Below are 9,346 nucleotides of genomic sequence, written 5' to 3'. Positions count from 1 at the left end.
TATTGTAATGTCTCGGGGCCGCGTATTTGAAAGCTATAGAGCCTACAGTAAAGGTTTAAAGGCCGCTTATGAATGGGAGAGGGAAGGGACAGTGGCATTGCCCTATCGAGCAGAACAGCTGCCACATTTTTGCTATTCTTGACATCAAGTGGAAGGTCGTTGAAGAGTCTCGGTGCAGCATAACAAAACTTTCTTCCTCCTATTGCATGATCCACACTAATTTCGAATAGTCTATATTGATCATCAGCATGTCTAACTCTTACAGCAGTGCTAGTAGCTTGAGGGTAGGAGACCAAGCAATCACGAGTTACAATTTAGGAACCGAATTCAAAAGTACGTTTCTGTTAAATCATGCTTGTGTTTCTAGGTGATATGGACAGTCTTGCATGAGTTGTTCCACTTGCTTATTATTAGTATTATTATTATCACTATTACTGTTGTTGTTGTTATATATGTTAATAATCATGGCTTTTCCCGAGGAAATGCATAAATCTGTTTAACCAGCTACTGTGAATAGCTTGTCATGTTGTTGAGTCCATACTTTACATTTACTTTACGGTCGGTTTTCCTGACCCTATGAAGTCAGTTTATCGTATACTTATTCTAAGGTATTTTGCGTAATAATACAATTCAGGTTTATTTTCATATGCTTTCGTTTTGAAACCGGCCATGATATAGGCTTAGTATTTATTTACTTCGAGATATTTACCTTCAGTTTTCATATGTTGGTTGCAGAATCGTAAGCAGTTAGGACGAATTTCTTGCACAATTCTGATATGAGAAAATATTTTTTGGAAGCATTTGTTGATACGATTTATTTTCTATTAAGCTATCATCAATATTTTTTAATCATTCACTAGTGAATAGGCTAACTCCGTTCATTCGTTAATAACTAAAAATTCACTGCAATTGGTGGTGGTGGGTATTGGTTCCTAGTCTGTCTTTCTACCAGTCAGGCAAAAGTGGTTTTCGGCATATTTGCTCTAAAAGAAGACGGCCTACTCGTTGTCAGTGATTTTTTAATTGGTTTTTAATTCAAAATTAGGAAGCCTTTATTAGTTTAATGTGAAGTTAATAATTCAATTTTGTTCTGAATGTAAACCATTTTTCTTCACCCAAGGGGTTACTGCAATGTAATTGTTCAGTGGCTACTTTCCTCTATGTAAGGGTAGAAGAGGGCTTCGATGAAGTGGATTGGAAAATTAACACGCAATACGCTATTGAATACTAAAGAATATATAACGCCAAACTGATATTGTAGGTCCTTTAGTGACAAGGTCTTTTCTTCCTTTGATAGGACCAGGAAAACCGCCACACCTGTCGTCATCCACTATTGCCAGTAAGTCATATTTACAATACTGCATATTGTTTTCACCGTAGAATACAATTGTCTGTATGCTGACTGGTCATCTGGCAATGTTTCATACTTCCCTAATGTCTAACTAGTAATTCAAGAATGACATATTCGAGCCCTTTTGCCATGAAGGATTAATTCGAAATAGCTTTGTTTACGTAAGTCCTGATACTCGAGAACACTTTTCAGAATGGGCGGGGCTACAGCCACTGTCTCAGATTTAAGATATTTACTCTTGAATGGTAACATTTAATATTCCTGTAATACTATAAAAGTATTCTAGTCCAATTACTTTAGATATTGCCATAAGATAAATTACACGATTTGATTTTTAGCCCCTTTAAAAAATCCTGATGACTAATTCATTAAAAAAGGATGCCACAAAAACTCTCATCTTATTTGTGGGTCTGGTTTAACACCAATCTGAATTTGAATACCGTAAAACATCCAATTGTATTTTTTTTTTTTTTTTTTTTTTTGCTTTTGAAATTTCTAGAAATTTATCTGATAGTTCTTGGTCCCTATGCACACCCGGGAGCCTTTTTCTTTAACATTCCCCATTAGAACATTAATAGAAGACTATATAGCTTAACCATGTCTGTTGCTGCTGCTGCTTCATTCTTAATCTTCATCACCTTTAATGTCAATATAAATTGCACCAGAGTATTGAAAAAATGGATCACATATAGGGAACGGGAAAATTTTGATGCTGAGAATTTTATTGAAGCTAGTGTAGCGCAAATGTCTTGTGTGAACACACAATGTGAACATATGGTAGACATAGAATGTGTTGGGTGCTATACCAAGAAATACAACGACAATTTTGGAAAAATGTACGACACCATGTGTCCCATAAAGAACAAACAAATAGTGGTACGCGAAAATGTTAGATGGTATAATAGTGAGCTATTAAAGGCAAAAAGACAGACGTAAGATGGAAGGTAGATGGAAAAGAGCCAAATCCTTACAAGCCAGAAATCTATATAATAAGGCCAGAAATGACTATAACATCCTGTTAGAAAAAACAAAAAGAAAATTCTACAACGGCGAATGTAAAAAAACTAATAACATGAAGGACTTTCACAAAAACCTTGATGATTTGATAGGATTAAAGAAAAAATATGTCTTGCCTGACAATGTTTGTACAGAGAGTTTTGCTATATTCTTTAGTGAAAAAATTGATAAAATCTATAGAGGCTTCCCCCAAAATCACTTGGAAGGACAGTCAGCTATGCCAGTGAAGGAGGGAAAGAAGTTAATAAAATTTAGGGAGATAAATATGTGCGACTTGTTAAAGGTTATGAGAGAGATGAAGAATACATATTGTGGAAACGACCCTTTCCCAAACAGTTCAATAAGTGAAGCCCCAAACAAACAAGTCGTATATAATATTTACCTGAACATGATTAACCTAAGTATATCGCAATCCTGTTTTCCTAGCTGTGAAAAAACTGCGTTGATCAAACCAATTTACAAAGGGAAAGGTGATGTAAACGAGCTAAATTCATATAGGCCCATTTCAAATTTATCCTACATGTCAAAGCTTATTGAAAAAGTCATAAGTGAGCAATTATGGGCGCATATTGACGAGTTAGAGGTATTCCCGGAAAATCAATCGGCCTACAGAGCTAATCATTCTACAGAAACTACTTTGTGCTCAATAATGAATGATATGATAGGTCTTCTTGATGGGGGAAAGTGTGGAATTTTAATTATGTTAGATCTTAGTGCTGCTTTTGACACTGTTGTGCACGAATACTTACTTGACGACTTAAAGTCTATTGGAGTGACTCAGGAAGCACTGAAATTTTTGCGAAGTTACTTAGTGAACAGGAAGACTATTGTAGAAGTTTCTGGAAACCGATCCAATGAGAGAATACTTATGAAGGGTGTACCACAGGGTAGTGTCCTGGGCCCTATCTTGTTTAACATATATACTATCGAGCTATCACACATCTTGAAAAAACAAAAAGTGGGTTTTAAACTATATGCAGATGATACTCAGTTTTACCTCTCAATTTCAACAACACAAGATACAGGGAAGAAAATTGATGAGATAATGACTGAAATAAAAACATGGATGCAGAGGAAAAAGCTCAAATTAAATGATGATAAAACAGAATGTATGTTCTTTGGCACAAGGGTGGCTTTGAAGAATTACCAGTTAATTCAGGGTATAAAAATTGGTGATGCTGATGTTGGGATTGTGCCTGTTGTGAAAAATTTGGGTGTACTGATAGACTGTAATTTGTCAATGAAGGACCAAATTGTGAACACAGTGAAAGTGTGTAACTATCACCTGAGAAACATAGCATTTATTAGAAAATATTTAACAGAGGGCTGTACAAAAATTTTTGTGATGAGTCATGTAATATCAAGGCTTGATTATTGCAATTCTCTGTACTACAAATTGCCCAATACACTACTAAGGAAGCTTCAAAATGTGCAAAACCGGGCGGCTAGACTGATAAAAGGCATTAAATTTCGGGAGAGAATAACTCCTGCACTGATCGATCTACATTGGTTACCTGTTAAGGCTAGGATTGAATTTAAAATTTGCTTGTTGACTCACAAAGCACTTACAGGTGATAAGCCTAAATATCTTCGTGATTGCTTGGTCCCCTACCCTGAAGCTACCAGCGCCACTGTAAGAGTTAGACATGCTGATGACCCACATAGACTATTCGAAATTAGTGTGAATCATGCAATAGGAGGAAGAACGTTCAGTTATGCTGCACCGAGACTCTTTAACGACCTTCCACTCGATGTCAAGAATAGCACAAATGTGGCTGCCTTCAAGAAAAACCTGAAGACTTATCTTTTTAGAAAGTGTTATAATAGTGACCTGAAAACTATTAAGCCTGAATACAAATGCTAGCGAAATAACTGATAACGATACAGAGCAAAATATTAACTGGAAAGGAATTATTTTTTCATACACCAAGGCCCGCCTGAACAGACCTTTAGTGTTTGATGGAGGGCGAGAAATAAACCTCTAAAAGTAAAGTAAAAGTAAAAGTAAGTAATAGGCCTTCTATGGCTGTATGTTCCTCCCATGCATTTCACTCTGTAACAAACTCCACTTACTCTCTTTGCGTGTTTTCTCTCTTCAGATCTCCCCATCGAAACAAGTAAAATATATTCTTTACTAGCAAATCCTAATACTGTAATTTAAATGTCTTTAAACGCCCATAAGTGTGTATAGCATACTCCTGCTCGTATATCATGGATTCGACATCACTGGAATGTATTTAAGCAAGATATTAGGTAATTTTTTTTTTTATAATCACATCAAGAAATCTTGATGTAATTCAGTAACTTTTCCCGTGATATTTTCGAGTTTTTGATCTATTTCAAAGAACGAAGTTTTTTCCACTTGGATTTTGAGGAAAACTGATGATGGTTAAAAAATGTTAGTCACTTGCACTATCCAGGAAACCTGAGATTGCATGCAAGATATAAAGGAAGGGATTTGACCATCCTTTGCACTCTAGCGTTGGCTGTTACATAGTTGCTTTGGTTTCCTGAAGAATTTAGTCGTTGAATACAAGTTAATGATGAGTTTGTTAAGGTTGCATTAACACTTGTCACATAACCTCTCTCTCTCTCTCTCTCTCTCTCTCTCTCTCTCTCTCTCTCTCTCTCTCTCTCTCTCTCTCTCTCTCTCTCTCTTTCCGTGTTTTATTCTGTTAACTGCCACCTCTCCTATTCTGTTACCTAATTAAGTGACCTCAACATAACTCTATCGTTTGCCAATAACTCACTTTTAAGATTTTTAGTATCTCAGTCAAACTTAATCATGATATTCATCTTTATATTAATGCTCATGAGCTAAGAATTTCAAATTACAATTGTTGATACAGTTCTCGCTTTCATAGGTGGTCGTTAAAGGTTAAGGAGGTAGTTAATTAGATAGTCTTTTACGGGCTGGCAATTTAAGAGCCCGCGGCCCACGTAAGACGGAGGAATGAATACTTTCAGAAGCAAAACTGGTTATAAGTAAAACGCAATTGTCTTCAGTACGCAAAATCTTGGTTGATGATCTGCGAGCTACGAAATTTGGTGGGTCCTGATTTAAACTATTTGTGCTTCGATTTTGGCACGTATGTTCATTTTCATGTTCAGTGGAGACTTGTTTTTTTCGTATCTTTACTTACTTACTTTGCTTTGATGGTTGTTTTTCCGGTCCCATAAAGCAGAGGAACCCCACTCTACAGGATCTCCACTGTCGTTTCACCTTATTCGTTCAGAGTATTTAACGTTTCATATCACGTATTGTTCATTTACTGTTAAATCGTCACTGTCAAAAGACTCATGAAATAAGAGTGTCTTCAGTTTCCTCTTGAAAGCCTTAATGTCTTCAATCATTCGAATGTTTCGTGGGAGCTTATTATATAGTATCGGGACGGCATATTTAAAGGCTCGGGAGCCTAAAGTAGACATATATCTAGGTTCCAATAGTTTGAAGCCAACTGTAACTATTCTCGTGTCGACAGGATTTGTTGGCTGCGCAATATGTAGCAATTCTCTAAGTATTTTGGACGCCCAGTTCTAATAACTTGGTGGGTTATTGAACATATTTTAAATTCAATTCTCGCTTTAATCGGCAGCCAGTGTAAATCGATTAGTATAGGGGTGATTCTTTCTCTAGGTGGGACACATTTTATCAGTCTTGCTCCTCTGTTTATTATGTTTTGTAATTTCTTAAGTTGCACCTTTGGTAAATTGTAATAGAGTTGCAGTAGTCAATCCTGGTAATAACACAGTTTATCACAAGTTTCTTTACAGAATTTTCGTCCAAGTACTGTTTTTATAAACGCAATATTTCTTAGATGATAACCAGCAGTTTGTATTACATTATTTATTTGGGTATTTAGAGACAGGTTACAGTGTCATAGAGGGAATTGGGAGTGAAATTTTGTCGTATTCATTCTTTATAACTCATTGAGAAAAAGTTAAATATGTATATATGTATGTAAATATCACCCACAATGGCATTTAATAGCGAATTCAACCTTGGGAATATATATATTTAGCTTTTGGCTGGACAGATTTGAACCTAGTATAAGTGATATGTATGTATGTATTAACTCCTATCAAGTTTGAATGCATATTGCGTTCTTAATTATCTGTTGTCTATCGTAATAAGTTGCAACAAATTTGCAACCAGGTATGTATGAACCGTTGTAACGTCGTAGGGGGCAGGGGTGCTGTGGGTAGCTCCTATTGGGGGGGGGGGCGGTTATTTCAGGGGTGGTGCTGAGGAGTGGTATGTATGTGTGAAGTGGAAATGAATTTGGAAGATATACATTATGATTCAAATTTATATACATTGTACAAATTAACAGTCGTGAAAAAATTTATATTGGTAACCCCAAATTTAGCCTCTGTGTTCTTAATAAGCCCCACATTTATTTAATCGTGCTAAAACCTTTTTATTTACTTATTTACTAAGCGTATTAGCTATAAGCAAATATACGTAGTTTGCTTAACCATATTGATATATTAGGTTACTTTACATTAAGGGCTATTTTCCTGGTCCTATCACACATAGGGGAACCCTTCGCTCTACAGGACCTAAAAATCTGTTTCTCGTATACACTCTTGGTTATTTAGAGTATCACACATCGTATTTCCTGTTTATTGTCAAATCCACATATTATAGAAGCACTCGGGAAACGAAAGTCTTCAGTTTCTTCTTGAAAGTCTTAATATCTTCAGTCTTTCGAACGTCTCGTGTGAGCTTATTGTAATGTCTCGGGGCCGCTTATTTGAAAGCTATAGAGCCTACAGTAAAGGTTTAAAAGCCGCTTATGAATGGCAGAGGGAAGGGACAGTGACATTGCAGTATCGAGCAGGACAGTGCCCTAGAGACTGACCATATGTACATATGATCAGCCCCTCTCCACCCAAGCTAGGACCAAGGAGGACCAGGAAATGGCTGCTGCCGACTCAGCAGATAGACCTATATGCTCGCCCAAATACCCCTCCTTAGCTTACAAATATGGGGATGTTGCAGCGACCAAAAGAAATTGACATATATCTTGATTCCAATAACTTAAAACCATCTGTAACTTTTCTCGTGTCAACACAATTTACTGGCTAAACGATATGTAGCAATTCTCTTTGATATTTTGGACGTCCGGTTCTGATAACTTGATTAGGTATAGCACAAAGACTCTATTCTAGTTTAAATAGGCAGCTAGTGTAATTCAATTAGTATAGGAGCGATCCTTTCTCGGGTTGGGACACCTTTTTATCAATCATGCTGCTCTGTTCATTATGTTTTGTAATTTCTTAAGTTGTTATTTAAAATAGTGACAGAGCGAGTTTCAATAGTCATTCTCGGAAAAAAAAACAGGAAATAACACAGGACTTATCATAGTCTCTGTTTGCCTTACTTCTGTAGTGACGTAATTATGACGTCATTATAACATAACACTTCACTGAAAATGATGAGTGGACTTGTCCAACGTAGGTCGATACAAGCCGGACAATCGGCTAGCGGTTGTCCAAAGTTATTTCTGTTTGGTTTTGGAAAGAGATAGACTCTACCGGCATTATCTTTATTAGCAAAACTTACAACTAAAGGTAAAGTTTATTTGATTTTGGGATCACCTGAAGACCCAGTATCCCAAATATTCTCACTTGAAGATCCCCTTCTCTGAGCGAAGATCTTTAGGTGATAGTTTAAAGAATAATAAAACACTTAATCATATAATCAATGTAATTTATGGATTGATTCATTTGAGGTTTTCTGACATCCTGGAAGTAATTTATTGAAACGTACGATATTATCCAAAAAAGTGAACTCATTAATATAGAGTTTGTGCAACGATATGTTCACAACTTCTCAAAACCATTCTTATAAAATGCCATGTCACATGAATTAGTGCAGGTAGGAGTTAACAGGTCTTGCAGCCACACATTGGCTTTATATAGCAGCTCGTCTAGGAGAAGGACACCCCAAAATCAAACCACTGTTCTTTGGTCTTGGGTAGAGCCATAGCCTCTGTACCATGGCCTTCCACTGTCTTGGATTAGAGTTCTCTTGCTTGGGGGGTACACTCGGGCACGCTGTTATGTCTTGTTTCTCTCCCTCTTGTTTTCTGAAGTTTTCATAGTTTATATGTGAAGGATCTAATTTAATGTTGTTACTGTTCTTGAAATATTTTATTTTCATTGTTTATTCTTCTCTTGTAGTTTATTTCCTTGTTTCCTTTCCTCACTGGGCTATTTTTCCCCGTTGGAGCCCTTGGGCTTATAGTATCTTGCTTTTCCAACTAGGGTTATATCTCTAGCTTGTAATGATGATGATAATGATATACTGATTTCTGTAGTAATCCCAGGACCACTCAACGTTATTAGATTTGCTTAGAAGTATGAAACACGTTTTCCCCCTAAAAAAAAAAAAAAAAATGTTGCAGTCAATCGTAGTTTTTCAGTTAGTTTTACTTGACGTCTTACTTTTGTTTAAAGGTTTAAAGGCCGCTCGTGAATGGCAATGGACAGTGACATTGCTCCAGCAAGCAGGACAATGCCCTAGAGACTGACTGAATATTATATTATCAGCGCCCAAGTCTACTCTCCACCCACGCTAGGACCAAGGAGGGCCAAGCAATGGCTGCTGATGACTCAGCAGATAGACCTATACGCTCCTCCAAAACCCCCAACCTTAGCTCACAAGGATGGTAAGGTTGCAGACACTAAAGGAACTAACAAGTCTGAGCGGGACTCGAACCCCCAACTGGCAAACACCAGGCAGAGACGTTACCAATCAGGCCAAAACAAACATAATTTGTTCCCTCCAGGGATAAATAAGAGCCAACTTCTGCACACATCCTAGAACGGGCAAAAACTATCCAGTCCTCATAATTGTTGTTTATTTCCTACTGGCTGTCAAAAACACACAGCCATAATACAAGTCATGGACATCTGAAAAGGCTGAGGTGGTCGATCTGTAGGTGAGACAGTTTGGGATAGTGGATTTCC

This window comes from Palaemon carinicauda, chromosome 12 (genome assembly GCF_036898095.1).
Source record: "Palaemon carinicauda isolate YSFRI2023 chromosome 12, ASM3689809v2, whole genome shotgun sequence".
Taxonomy (NCBI): domain Eukaryota; kingdom Metazoa; phylum Arthropoda; class Malacostraca; order Decapoda; family Palaemonidae; genus Palaemon; species Palaemon carinicauda.
Note: the sequence above shows the minus strand (reverse complement) of the source record.